Raw genomic sequence first — 14,633 nt, 5'->3', positions numbered from 1 at the left:
GCGACTTCATTCTTGTCTAGGAGACTGCCCTCTGTGGGGAGGAAGCTGGAAGGAGGAGGGTGCAGCCCCCTGGCCCCTGTGTCGGGAGAGGGACTGTGGCATCCTCCCTGACAGCACTCCCAGCCTTCTGTCCCCTCATCACTGTGGCTCTGCCAGAGCTGTGGGGCCTCCAGCCCCTAGGGGCGCAGGTCCCAAGGTGGATTCCAGGTTCAAGCCCAAGCAACAAGCACAACAGCCACAGGACTGGCGCTGAGGACGGAGGGTGGGCACTCCTCCTAAGACGTAGGACAGGCTGGCCTGGGAGCACTGACGCCGTGGCATTGCAGGGTGGCCTGCGGGAAGTAGCCGTGTGTGTGCATGTCCGCGTGTGCACGGGCGTGCGAACTAGAAGAGTGCTGGCACTAAAGCACTGTCCCCTGGCACTCATTTCTGCAGCGGGTCCTGGCTCCCCGAGGGTGACATTAAAGGGAGAACACCCACCATCGTGAGGAACAGGAGGGTGAGCATCTGCGGCGGCAATCAGAAGACACGGCGCCTCAACCTACACTGAGAACTTGGAGGTGCTGCGGGGATCCAGAGGGGGAGGGCGATGGCAGGGGGCAGTGCTCAGGGTGGCATGGTGGCCACCTTCAGCAGCCAGTCTTCCCTGTGGCCAAGCAGAGAGGCAGGCACAGGTGGGGCCCGGGGGTCAACACCACCCTTCTGGGCTTTTGGGATTTACCAGAGTAGGTAGGGGAAGGAGGGGGGTGGGGGAAGGACTCCTTTGTAAACAGTCTTAGAATCATCCCATTTGAATTTTAAAAGAAATCTGACCTTATTTGTAATGCCAGCTGTTACAGTGGTACATAGCAGGTGCTTAGTTTGTTTTGCTTATCTTTCACATTGAAATTCGATTTTTTTTCTGATTGCATAAATAATACATAACGATTTTTGATAATGAGGACTACAGTTTACCCTTGAACAATGCAGGTTTGAACTGCATGGGCACACTTAGACGTGGATTTTTTTGATAAATACAGTACACTACTGCAAATGTGTTTTCTCTTCCTCTCTTCCTTGTGATTTTTTTTTTTAAGAGAGAGAGAGTGCACACGTGGGGGTGGGAAGAGAGAGAGAGAGAGAGAGAGAGAGAGAGAGAGAGAGAGAGAGATCTTAAGCAGTCTCCACGCTTAGGTGGAGCTTGATCCCACGACCCTAGGATCATGACCTGAGCTGAAAATCAAGAGACGCTCAACCATCTGAGCCACCCCGGTGCCCCTCCTTGTGATTTTGTTAATAAGATTTTCTTCCCTCTCACTTCTTTATTGTACGAAGGCAGTATATAATACATATAATATACAAAATACATGTTAATCAACTGTTTATATTATTGGTAAAGCTTCCAGTCAACTGCAGGCTGTTAGTAGTTCATTTTGGGGGAGTCAAAAGTGAGATGTAGATTTTGACTGTGCAGGGTTTGGTGCCCCTTAACCCCTGTGTTGTTCAAGGGTCAAGTGTATTCATATAAATATCTGAACAAAAAGAGTCACCTAAAACGGCACCACCCTAAGCTAGTCACCATCAATGTGGGTTATCACCTTCTCTTGCACCTCCTTGTGCATTTATATACATACATGTGTATACATTTCATAAATTCATAAATGTATAAATTTCATAAATGAGAGGGCGTTATTCACTTTTTTAATCAATCACCAACCTTCTGCTCTCATTCCCCGACCCTATCCGCACCCCGCAGGCAGCCCTTGTTCACAATCTGGTACGAACCTGTGCTTTGCTGTTTGTAGCTATCTGCTATTGGTCTTTGTTTTGTCAAATGAGGCCACCTGTTTCCTCGCATCTGGCTTTTCTCGGTCAGCAGCACTCCTGGAAATCCCTCCAAGGTCACCCGAAAGGGCTCCAGCTCCTCTTCGATGGCTCCTGCATGGTCTGTGGCAAGTGATGTTAAGTTGGCATTTCTCCACCCACTTTCCCCAAGGAGTCTGACCCTCGCAGATGCAGAAGAAATCTGAACCCACGTGGTGGTGCAGCGGGAGACCAGGAATCGCCCAGACTGAGGACCTACTCTCCTTAGTACCCGGTAAGCACAAACTCGGAAGATTATGGGGGAAAAGCCTTTTAAATAACAATGATGGGGATGCTGCTGCTGACAGTGACTAATAGTTGCATTTATTGGTTTTGACTGTCTTGCGGACTTTTTTTTTTTCTAAGTTTACTTTTTCTGTAAGTAATGCCTTCCCATGGTTCAAAATCCCCAAACGTACAAAGGGTACACAGTGAAAAGATCCCTTCACACTCCTGTCTCCCAGCTGCGTGGCTCCCCACCCCACAAAAGTACCATTAGTGGGCACTTTCTACATTAGTAAGAATTTTGATTTTCTTGGGGTGTCTGGGTGGCTCAGTCAGTTGAGCGTTCACTTCTGGATTTTGGCTCAGGTCACCATCACGTGGTTTGTGAGTTCAAGCCCCACGTCAGGCTCTGCGCTGGCCTGCTTGGGATTCTCTCTCCCTCTCTCTCTCTGCCTCTCCCTCACTCTCTCAAAATAAATAAACGTTAAAAAAAAAGAATTTAAATTTTCTTTATTCCATTTACTCATCCAACCAGAGTAAAGTAGGTAGTAGAACAGTTATCATTCTATGTTACAAATGAGGAAGCTGAGACTCCAAGTTTCAGACATTAAGCACAACCTGGATGGGGATCCCCAGTCTATCAGACCCCAGGCCCACTGGGCCGGGTTTTCTTCTCATCGAATGAGCTCATGGTGTGGCTCCATGAAAGGAAGCCGATCATAAGTCCCAGTCTGGAGTGAGTGCTCATCTCTCCCACTGATTCATCACTTTAGCAGGCCTGGATTTTTCTCCTCCGAGTCTTCTTGTTTTTCTTTTTTTCCTACTGCAAGAGCAGAGCTGACTCCCTGAGCAGTGGGATGTGACCAAGCCAAGGACTGTCCCACCTACGTTTTGCAGCATCTGGAGCTTCTGGAGAAAGCCGGTGCTTGTGCAGCTGGGCCCCTTGTGTCTTCTCTCTATCTGCCTGGTGTTTGCCCTGAGGGCTCAGGATAGAGGCCTTCTGTTCCTGCATCTGTTTGCCTACCTCTGCCAAGAAGCCTTTCCCAATGCCCCTTGATAATCCCCTGATGCTCAGTTGAGAAAGATCACCTAGGCTTTCATGGGCTTCTTCCATCTGATCCTCACAACAAGCTTATGAGACAGGCATGAGGAAACTGAGGCTCAGAGAGGCCAAGGGACCCCCTCAGGACTCCACAGCATGCAAGTGGCCCCATTAGGACTGAAACCAAAGTTTTCTCAGGCCAGTTCCCTGCTCGATCTACTGTACTGGCCGCCTCTATGGACTGCCCATGCCCTTTGCTTCTGGCTCTGGTGCACAGGCAGTACTATATAGAGGTTAAGGTCGTGGATTTGGGGATTAGCAGACTGGGGTCGGGGCCTGGCTTTGACACTTGCCAGCTCTATAGCTCAGGACATGTTCCCAATTTCTCTAAACGTTGGCCAGCCAAAAAGCGGAGATGATAAGATTTGACTCATAAGGTCCATGTGAGGCACAGCGAGAAAACGAGACCGTGTACACAGCGCTCTCATCACAGGCCTTGGTTGGATGTGAGCAGTAAAGGTTTTCTCTGAGGATTTTAAAAACTGACTCATTAGCTCCAGTTCTCCTTCCTTGTGCTTGGCAGACAGAGGCCTACTCGCCAATCTTTGAGCACGCTGCAGTGTTTTGTACAGAAAGGCTGATATTTTGAGCTGGAACTCAAAGGGTGATGAGTCAAAAAAACAAGGGAGAGGCTGCCAAGGCCAGTAGGTGTGAGGGTGCTGGCATTTTCTCAGAATGATGGCTCTTCCCATGTGCTTGGACCTCACAGGTGGCTGGAGGGGGTGTGGAGAGAGATAAGCCTGGAGAAGTAAAGAGGAACCAGACCCATACCAGGGGCGTAAAAAGGAGAAAAAAATTAGCTTGTGGCCTAGTGGGTCCAGGATGGGGATCAAACCAGACCTCTACGCCTATTTTATTTTAGGCAAGATGGAAAAGAAATAGAACTTCCCGGGGGCCCCCAGCTACCCCACAACTGATTGGCAAGAACAGAATTTTTGTTGTTGTTGGAAGAACTCATCTGTTTCTCTTCCCAATTGCAAGTTTCCTTATGGATCTTTCTGATTTCCCTAGATTTTCCGGTCTACTCTTCCCACTGCTAGGATAATTCCAGATAAAGATGATCTCTTCTGAATTTAGGAGTAGGAATACTTAGGAACATTCAGCTGTAAAATCAGAAAGGTTTTGATTATTGAGGAGAAAGATCACACTAAAACAACCAAAAACAAGGAAACTAACCAAAAGCTGCCTCTGCTTGGTCTGTGTGTAACACGGCAATACAAATGTGTAAATTTCTTCCTAAAACCAGAGAAGGGAAATTCTCTAAAGTTTATATTGAACAAGAGATGGTATTTAGAACATAACAACAAAGTGCTCATGATTTTTTTTTTTTATTGTTTATTTTTGACAGAGAGAGCACGCACAGGGGAAGGGCAGACAGAGAGAGGGAGACACAGGATCCCAAGCAGGCTCCAGGCTCTGAGCTGTCAGCACAGAACCGTGAGATCATGACCTGAGCTGAAGTCGGACACTTAACTGACTCAGCCACCCAGCCGCTACCATGGTTTCTAATTTTACATATAGACCATGTCGACAGCACTTGCTTTTTTTTGCCACGTTCATTAGGTTATTCTCATGCAGGTAAAAATATTCCTAAGCATAACCTAGTATCCCCAGGCCTTGCCAACCTGCAGGTGGTCTTGGGCTTATCCTGAAAATACAGTGTTTTTAGTCTATGCCTATGACAGACAGAATAATGGTCCCCGCAAAGAGGTCCACCTCCTAATCCACAGAACCTGTGACTATGTTAGGTTACACGGCAAATGGGAATTAAGGTTGGGGATGGAATTAAGATTGCCAATCACTGGTCAGAACATTAGGGGATAATCCAGGAGGCCCAATGTAATCATGAGGGTCTTGATAAGAGGGAGACAGGAGTATCAGAGCTGAAGGATTTGTGAAAATGGAAACAGAGGCCTGAATAATGTGGCCACAAGCCAAGGGATTTGGGTGGCTTCTAGAAGATGGAAAAAGCAAGGAAAAAAGGATTCTCCTTTGCACTCTCCAGAAAGGAGCGCAGCTCTGTGACACCTTGATTTTAGCCCCATGAGACCCTCTGACTTCCAGATCTGTATGATAATAAATCTTTGTTATTTTAAGCCACTGATTTTTCAGTGATTTGTCGCAGCAGAAATGGGAAACTAATATAATGCCCTTACTTGCTGATGTAGGAGCTGAGCCCTTTCCACCCACTGGGAGTCTCGTGCTTATTCTGGACAGACGATCCTGGGCTGACTCATGTAACTCACAAACACTTCCCCCACATTCTTCCACTCCAGCTCCTTCAGTGACCTGTGATGCCCACGTTGCCTTTGACCATGTTTTCTCACTGAGGCAGGGATCTCTTGGGAGCACCCAGGCCCATCCCCAGGGGATCATCTTATACGACACAGAGCATCACATGCTGGGGTTTCCAAAGTGGCCCCGTCCCTGCCATCATCACTTTAAACTTCACCATTGTCCCTGAAGGAACTGGAAAGAGATTGCTTCCCACACCTCATGCTTCGCTGGGGCATCTGGTTTCAAGGGGCGGCTGTTCGTATCTCTGTACAACATGGGCAGCCTGCATCCCATCTCCTCTGGAGAAAGAGTAGGATCTATCCCATCCCTGCTCTCACTGAGGACACTCTTGCTGTGACTTGTTGGGCTCCCTCAACCAGATGCCCTCACATACGTGAACCCCCCTTCTCCCCAACATCCACTCTCGCCAGACATGCCAGATATATTTTCATCCCTGCGAAGCCACAGGGATGCCCTGCCAGGGCCACAGAAGAGCTTTAGAGTTTTACTTGCCCCATCCTGCTCCCTAAGCCATGTTTCTAGAATCTTCATTTCCTCAGCCACCGTGGGGTTTGAGCACCTTGGCCGGCCAGTAGGGAAGGGCCACTGAAATGCTTTGCTCTGGAGAAGGCGGATCCCATCACTCCCTCTGCAGCTGGGCACACAGAGCATTGAGACCTCAGCATCTTGCCCCCATGTGCCCTCAGAGACTTATTCGCCAAGCAGCCTTTTTTGGGGAGAGGTGAACGCGTGGCGGGAACTAAATATCATTGCCAGCCCCACCCCCTGCCATTATACCACTCCCCATTAACCTCACCTGCAAAGCTGTTCAACCCTCATCCCTGATGGGCCTCAGGAACAGGCAGGAGTGACCCTGGGCCCCATCCCAGCTCCAGTCTCTCTGGCGGGGCCCCAGGTGGCTGTTTTGGCCGATAGAGCAGTCCCAGGAAGAGGAGGGGTCCCCTGCAAGCTGGGCTCACCAATCAGACCCTGTCTCTGCAGCTGAGTCTCTTGTGGAGCTCATTTGCATAATTTGGTTCAATATTTACTGAGCCAACCTCATTTTCTGGGCTGTCTGCATGGCCGACAGCTGGGAAGGCTGCAATTACCGTATTACACGCGCGCAGGGAAGCCACGGAGAGCGCACAGTGAGAGGCGGCTTCCAAACAAATGGCCCTAGGGGAGTCCCCGCCCGTGGTCTACCCCATCCCTGCAGCTGGAAGTCTGCCTGGGCCACAGCTGCAAGCCAGGCTGCACCCAGGCGCAGCTGACAACAACAGCAATGGCAGCAGTAACAGTAGGGCGTACTTTCCCTTAAGCCAATCATCGGAGCTGGCTTCTGTTGGGTGCTTTGGTGTGATCATCGGGCTTTCTTCTCCAGATGGGATTTCTCACTAATCCTCACTGCGGTCCCAGGAGAGGGGCCATCAGCAAGGCCTGTTTCAGGCCACTGTGTGGCCAAAAGGAGACCGATAGGCCAGGAAGAGGCTTCGCTTCAGGCCCAGCTGGATTCAGGGTGTGAGTGATGTCATCGAGACTCAGTTTTTCTCCAGTGAAGTGCACCCTCACACAGTTTCAGGGGGCAACAGTCTGAGATCAACTGCCAGAGGCCTGAGGGTCACTCGGATTGGACAAGCAGGGAAAGTCGCTTCTCCAGGGCTGCCCCTCTGTGACACACAACAGAGGAAGGTAAGGTAGGCAAGGATCTGAGAGCAGACAGGCCAACAGTCATGGACTCTGCCCCTGGAACGTAGGTTCGTTTAAGGCAGGGGCCGCTGGTGTTTACTCCCCAGCATCTAGGAATATCTGAACATGAGAGGCTTTCAAATAAATAGGCTGATTCCTGCTTCTGGATGGATTTAACATACTTGAGGCTTTGGGTAGACAGCCATTAAATGTGGATAAAAATAGCCAGCCCAGTTTGGTTGGGATGATTAAATGAGAAAATAGAAGTACACATGCCTAAAATTATAGGTCACACTTAATAGGGGCTCCATAAAGGACCGTAGACTTCATGAACTCATCCCTTTTCCAGCCATACTTGACCATGGTAATCAACCCAGACAGACAATAGTTGCCTGTGGATTACTTGTGTCCCCCAAGATAATAAAGTAGTTTTTAAAAATAATAACGCTAACCATTTTTAGCATACTTCGCCATTTACAATGCACCTTTACAATAATGATCTCATTTGAATCTCTCTAAACATCCATGGTAATCATATGATAATTAATGCTAGTTGAGAGCTCGTCCGTGCCAGATACAGTCCTGGATGCTTTGTCTTTATTGATTCCCTTCATCTTCACAAGAGCCCTAAAAAGTAGGTGTTAGTCTCCCCATGTTACAAATGAGGAAACGGAGGCAATGGGAGGTTAAATAACATGATGGTGGTCACATAGCAGATAAACAGCAGAGACCCAAATCATCTGGCTTCAGCGTGCCTTCTTTTAACCACTAAGCAAGATGCTGTTCACACTGGTTCCATGAGAAAACTGGACGTGGAATAATGCAAAAGTCTCACAAGTAACTGGAAAGTGGCAAAGGTGGGAACGGAGAGCAATAATCCGGATCTTTTCTGCGTTCCAGCCAGTAAAGCTTGGTCTCTCTCATTCCATAGCATATAGATCATGTGCTCAGAGTGCCACAGTGTTCAGTGGACAGCTGCCCATGGGGCCTGGGACCCAGAGCGGACACACAGCAGGGATCAATGAGGCAGCTGAGTGGTGTGGGGGCAAGAACAGGAATCCCCTACTGAACTCTTTTCTTCACAGCAAACCTGCAGGGCCAGGGACCCTGGGTGGTGGGCAGGTCAGAGAGGAGGGGTAAGCTAGCGGGCAGGGCCAAGCCTGAAGACACTCTGGGTGCCCTGAGACAGCATCCCGCCCCCAGACACACAGGAAAGCACCAGGAAATGTCTGATGGGCGAAATCAAAACAAGCACATTACTGAGTTGGACCCGGTGGGAGTTTTCTCCACATGCCAGCAGAGAGGAGACACAGAGAAAACAGTGAGCCAGTCGGCATGCCACATTCTGGGGCTGCCCACACACACCTGGGGCAGTGAATGGCACCCGAGGGCCTCCCAGCCACAGAAGCTTTTGGGAATGGCAGGCAGTGAGGCAGACAGGTCAAAAGTTTACACCTAAGAGTCTAAATCTGTGGGATGCTAAATGCAAGGTAGTATCTTGGATTTGATCTTGGAACAGTAAAAGGATATCAGTGGAAAGCCACGTAAAGTCTGTGGTTTAGTTAATAGTAACATAACCCAGCGTTATTTTCTCAGTTATGGCAAATGTACCATGCTTGTGCAATATGTTAACAGCTGGGGACACTGGGCGAAGGGTGCACAGGGATCTCCGCATTACCTTTTCCTGAAAGTTTAAACTTCCCAAAGAATTTCATTAACATTTTTTAAAATGTTTACTTATTTTTGAGAGAGAGAGAGAGAGTACACAAGCAGGGGAGGGGCGGAGAGAGGGAGACAGAGGATCCGAAGCAGGCTCTGTGCTGACAGCAGAGAGCCCGATGTGGGGCTAGAACTCACAAACCGTGAGATTGTGACCTGAGCCTGAGGTCAGATGCTTAACTGACTGAACCCCCCAGGCGCCCCTTATTCAACTTTTTTTTTTTTTTACATCTCTAGATGGAATCTCAATTCCGTCACATGCTGTGCAACCCTAAGTCATTTAAGCACTCCGTGCCTCAGTTTCTTCATCTTGCATGCAAACATGGGGATAATGATGGTCCCTGCCTTTGAGTATGTATGACATTTAGCCTCATCTGACACTGTAAATACTCAATGACTGCTTTCCCGGGTTGTGGTAGACATGGGGACGGCTTCCAGAGCCCCCTTCATGGAAGCACTTGTCAGGGCAGCCCTGCCTGAGGTCATGCCCTTTCCAGAGGAGAGTGATGGGGCGAGGGGTGTGGTGTAAAGACCCTGTCACTTCACCCAGATGGGGGATAGCTCTGCCCTGGGGAGGAGGTTCGCTGCAGGACTCCCCGTGGGCCGGCCCAGGCTGTGTCAGGCCTGGTCACAGTTGATTTCCCTTGCTCAATCCCTCACAGGCATTGATTTCCTGATCCACATCTTGCCCCCCAACCCTGAAACCCATTTCGTTGTTTGCTTGTAAGAACCTTACCTGCAGCAGTTGGTGCTTGCTGGGAGTGGTCCAAGAAAGCAGGTGGTTCGATGGGGGCTTGGGAGCTGTGCTAATCCCTCTCGGCTGGCAAGGAGGACCCCATCACTGGTGGGGGTGAAGCACAGGCAGGTCCTGGTGCAAGGTGGCTTCCAACTGTTAAAACTTGTCCCAGTGCTGAACTGGATGGTGCACCTGCGGGTGGAGTGTGTTAGCAGGCAGTGAGTGCATCAGGCATTTGAGACTTGGGGGTCAGTGGGGGGAGTAATAGTGGCTCTAAAGATCACAATATTAGATGGCCATGGTAAGCACTATGGAGGCTCCTACAGAAAGATAATGAACAGCCGAGGCATAGAAGCAGGTAACAGAAAGCTAGAAATGGAAGCCACAGGGCCTCTTTAATTGCATCCAAGGAAACTTCCATACTCCACAGAAGGAAAGGGGAATGAATTCAAGACAAGCCTGAAATAGTCTCAGTGTCCAAACTTCAAAGGCAGTTGACTACCCAACCAAAGCAAGTCTGTTAGGCCAGGGCCAAGGTCAAGGCTTGGGATCCCGGCAATGGGATAGGGACATCGGAGTGGATGCCTCTGAATGTTTCAATTTCCCAGACTCCTCTGAACCTTCTGAACCAGAAGCATGGTCCAGTCTTCGCCTCCCCTCAAGACAATATGGAGGCCTCTACCTGCAAAGCAACATGTACTTCCCTACCCGCAGGGCCCACCTCAACCTCCTCTTCCCCGTTTGGAAACTTCTTTAAGAAATCCTTCCCTTCCCTGAGGTTAAAAGAATGTTCGTATTCCTTTCCACTCCCTGCCCCCCCTCCTTCAGATCAATACAGCTTTTATTGTGTCTTTAAAATATCACAAATAAGTCTGAAAAATCATCCGGCATCTTGCTGTTTTTGTAGCGGAACAACTTAGATCTTATTCATTAGCCTGCTGCACCATTCCTTCCTCAGAAACATAGATATCATCCAAAACGTTTCTGATATTCTTGTTTTCAACTGTTGTGACTTATTGAGTCAAAACAGCTGAGTGTGATACAAGTTCAACATCATTTCCCTCAAGAATCAACTCCTCTTACTGGGCTTGGGATACTGAACAAGAAACACCTGGCCTCATCCAAACCCTAGATATTTTGGATTTCTGCAAGAGAACCATTCTGCTGAATAACAACGTTGATGGGGAAGTGAGCATTCACAGACCTCATTTTGTAATGGAAGCCTAGCGTAACGCCCTTGACCATGTTCTGTACGTGACTACAGATGGTGCAAATGGTAGCCAGTTCTTTTCTGTTTCCCCACCACTTGTCAACTTGGAGCCTCTTCTTTTTCTTTCCGGGGATAGTGAGTTCTATATTGGTGTGATTTCAGTCCCTCTGCAGGGTTCCTCTGGGGCCCTTCCCAATAACAGTGTGTCCCTTCAGAGTGATGTTGACATTCTCTGCAATGTCAACAGTCTGATTGCTGAGAATGGTCTTCATTCTTCATCTCTTGCAGTAGATGTGGCAAAGAGAGCTGTTCATATTCCTTTTATTAGTTTTTTCCCAGCATCCAAAATCTTATTATTTATTTATTTACTTACTTTTTTACTTTAGAGAAAGAATGCAACCATGGGAGAGGGGCAGAGGGAGAGAGAGAAGGAGAAAGAATCCCAAGCAGGCTCCACACCCAGCACAAAGCCTGATGTAGGTCTCGATCCCATGACCCTTGGATCATGACCTGAGCGGAAATCAAGAATTGGACACTCAACCGACTGAGCCACCCCCAAATCTTTACAATAACAAGGCAGGATCTGAAGTTAGTTTTTGTAGTGATGGTGGACCAGATGGCCTGTGGTGCACGCGGACCTCCAGCCCTTGCAGCACTGATAAGGTTTGGTGGGGCTGCGCGTGGTTCACAGGGCCTTGTTGATATGCCTGTACACCTCTGGGCCTTTTTGAGGATCAGAGAACAAGATGGGGCCACAGCCCTGGAAGGAGTCCAGTGCCAACTTGTTTAAGGTGAAAATCTTGCTCCTGGCCCTGAGGATGTGGCTCACGTGCAGTGTGCACACCTTCCATTTGGGGGCCACCTGGATACACATGTCATCTGTTATGGTCCCTACCAGCACAGCTGTTTTGTCCTCCTGGCAGAAAGCTTCATCTTCTTTGGTCATCAAGGAAAGGGACAGAGGCCACCAATTGGTGCAACTCATGAACAACCTCTTTAGCAAAAGTTGGTTGAAGGTAGAGCTGTTTGTCCAGCCAGAGATCTGTACAGATTTACCAACAGTCTTAGGTGGATGTCCTGACTCTTGGGCTCCTTATGCCAAATGTTTCGGTCCTTGTTGTGGTGGAGGTGACCTCCCATGATGGTGCCTCCTTCTCAACCAGGTCCGTAAAGAACTTTTATGTCTGTACAGTTTTACCTTTCACATTTAGGTCTTTAGCCAACTGAAGATAACTAAAGACACACACACACATAAAAAGGTGATTTTATTTTTGTCTGGTTAGAAGCCAATTTCCCCCAACCCTATTTATTAAAGATTCCATCCTTTTCCTCTGATCTTTTAAAAAATTTTTTATTTTAATATTTTATTTTTGGGAAAGAGCGAGAGTAAGTGCACCAGCAGGGGAGAGGGTCAGAGGGAGAGAAAGAGAAAGAGAGAATCCCAAACCCCAGTGCAGGGTTCGATTCTATGACCCTGGGATCATGACCTGAGCAGAAATCAAGAGCTGAAAGTTCAACCAACTGAGCCACCCAGGTGCCTCTCCATTGATTCTCGATGTCACTTCTTTCATATGTCAAACTCTAAAGTATTCCTAGATCTGTTTCAGGATGTTATGTTTTCTTCTATTTTTCTGCTTTGTCTTGTGCCTGCTTCTTTGCTATGGCTTTGTAATACATCTTAATAACTGGCGAGTAAGGTAAATGTAAATGATAACTATTATCATTACAGATGAGGACACTCAAGCTCAGAAAATTTAAGTGTGTTTGTCCAAGATCACACAGCCAAACCAGAATTTGAACCCAAGTCTGCATTATTTAAAAGACTGGGCTCTTTCACTCCACCAGGCTATCCTCAGAGTTGTCTCTTTCCCGAGAAAAGGTTGGGAGGGTATTTTGATTGCATTGGCTTCGTTCGTCCAGCATCAAAGGAGGTCATGTTCTTCCCAGGAGGAACTGACATTTCTTTTTGGCTCCTGGAACCGAGGGAGAAGCCACATTATCTGCCACTGTTGCCTTATCCTTGGGAGCACCCAGTACGGTAGAGACAGCCAGCCTTGAGCTCAGGGCCCAGAGAAATAGCCCTCTGGTTAGTGGGCTTCATGCTTCCTGTATGGTGGCTGCAAACACCATATGAGAAACCACGTAATTATCTTTCTCTTTTTGAAAATAGATCTGACCATATCTGTCTCCATTGCTTAAAACAAAATAAAGAAATGACACTACACACCCACCCCCCAACCAGCTACCAAGAAAAAACAAAACCTGCAGTGGGTTCACAGTGAAGCAATAGGCTGAAGACTGTTGTTGTTTGTGTTTCTTTTGAGTCAAGAAATCTTTTTTTCCTGTAATACAATCATATGCAGAAGCCCCAATAAAGTGTAGCTTTATTAACATGTAGCTTTTAAAGTCTAAGTGTAGATCTGTTCAGTTTCCTTCTGTGCCTGGCACCCAGTAGGTGTTCAGTAAATACTTACGGATTTCATGATGTACACTTGGGGGCCTGCCCATCGAACCCATTTGACACCCACTGCCCTTGAGGTCAAGTGTGAGCCTCCATTATGGCACTTAAGAGCCTAAACTTGGCCTAGTCCTAACTTCACCTCCCACCTCTTAGACTGAGGCTCAAGCCACACTAACCATCTCATCATTCCCAAATTTGCCTGGTCCTTTGTTGCACCTGTGCCTTTGCAAGAGGCAGTCTCTCAGTCGGGATTGTCTTTTCCTCCCATCCCCTGCTGTGTGAACCACCAAACCTTTGTAGCCCAGCTCATATATCCCCTGCTCCAGGAAGCCTCCATTGATTTCTTGTCAACTACCTTGTATGCCCCACCTTTATGCTGATTATGCACCTGCTATCAGACTTGTCCTGGCCTTGTAAAGCTCTGTCACAGAACTCTTTGAGGAAGGGCTTGGGCCCTTAGTCTTCATCCTCAGTCTAGTACTTGGTCTGGCTCTTAGTGCTCAATAAATATTATGTGAATACATGAATGAAGAAGTGAATCGATACATGAATATGAAGACACTAGTCAACCCGTTGGAGGTCTGTCATTGAATGATCTAGCCCAGGACAGCCCTCCCAGATGGACCAGCAATGGTAAACACCTAGCAATGTGTGTCAAGCCCCAAGAAGGTGGCTGTATCTATGTCATAGGCTGGAAGAGGTAGGAATCTATGAGGCTGGGTTCTGACCATCTATAGCTTATAAGTGGGAGCCAATCAAGAGTCCGTTCTTGGAGAGGTAGGAGCCTCTTCCTGCCCAAGGACTCCTCTCTTCCAGCACCCACCCTTCCCTCTCTGTTCCCTCCCTAAGACCCGGGCCTTAAGAAACTGTTCCTACCTCCATAGCCTGTGGACAGCCCTGGGGAAGAGCCCCTTCCACATCCTAAGTCCCAAGTTTCCTTTGGAATCTTGCAGTTGGCTCTTCATGGGCAGATACCAATGGCCCTTGTCATCTTGGAGAACTTGCCTGAGCCTCCTTCCCAGATGGTGATCCTTTTGGAGGTCTTGGGTCCTGCCTCATTAATCATTTTCTCTGCTGGCCCATGGAGGTGCCTAGTGCTGGGCTTTGTCTTAGAGGCTCAATGAATATTAAATACCCAGCAGATCTGTGGGAACACAGAAAGGTCACCAAAACCATCAACAAGCTCTAGCCTGGTCTGGAGCAGGGGCAGAGCCATGAAGAATTCTGCTTTAAGGGGAGACATGGTAAACAGATAGTGACAGTGTGGTCAGCTATATACATGGATATGCTTTCAGTAAGCACCAACTGCATGCCAGACACTAGTTGCTATCATACATGGTAAGGTCTTGCTTATAGGATTGTGGAAGAGCAAGTA

The 14,633-nt window shown here is 48.2% G+C and overlaps 1 long non-coding RNA gene and 2 pseudogenes across 1 annotated transcript; 1 reads left to right on the top strand and 2 right to left on the bottom strand.

Annotated features, from left to right (window-relative positions):
* Window positions 1–359: 359 nt before the first annotated feature.
* Window positions 360–7,609, top strand: LOC128778625 (uncharacterized). The gene is made up of 3 exons (XR_008424298.1): window positions 360–560; window positions 1,976–2,077; window positions 5,338–7,609. It is a non-coding gene; the product is annotated as an uncharacterized LOC128778625 (long non-coding RNA).
* LOC109270016 (60S ribosomal protein L9-like) lies at window positions 2,563–11,218 on the bottom strand (annotated as a pseudogene).
* LOC128778624 (60S ribosomal protein L18-like) lies at window positions 11,211–14,092 on the bottom strand (annotated as a pseudogene).
* Window positions 14,093–14,633: the final 541 nt, after the last annotated feature.

This window comes from Panthera pardus, unplaced genomic scaffold, assembly GCF_024362965.1.
Source record: "Panthera pardus isolate Hobbes unplaced genomic scaffold, ASM2436296v1 HiC_scaffold_20, whole genome shotgun sequence".
Taxonomy (NCBI): Eukaryota; Metazoa; Chordata; class Mammalia; order Carnivora; family Felidae; genus Panthera; species Panthera pardus.
The sequence above is the reverse complement of the archived record's forward strand: the minus strand, read 5'-3'. Positions and strand labels throughout refer to the sequence as shown.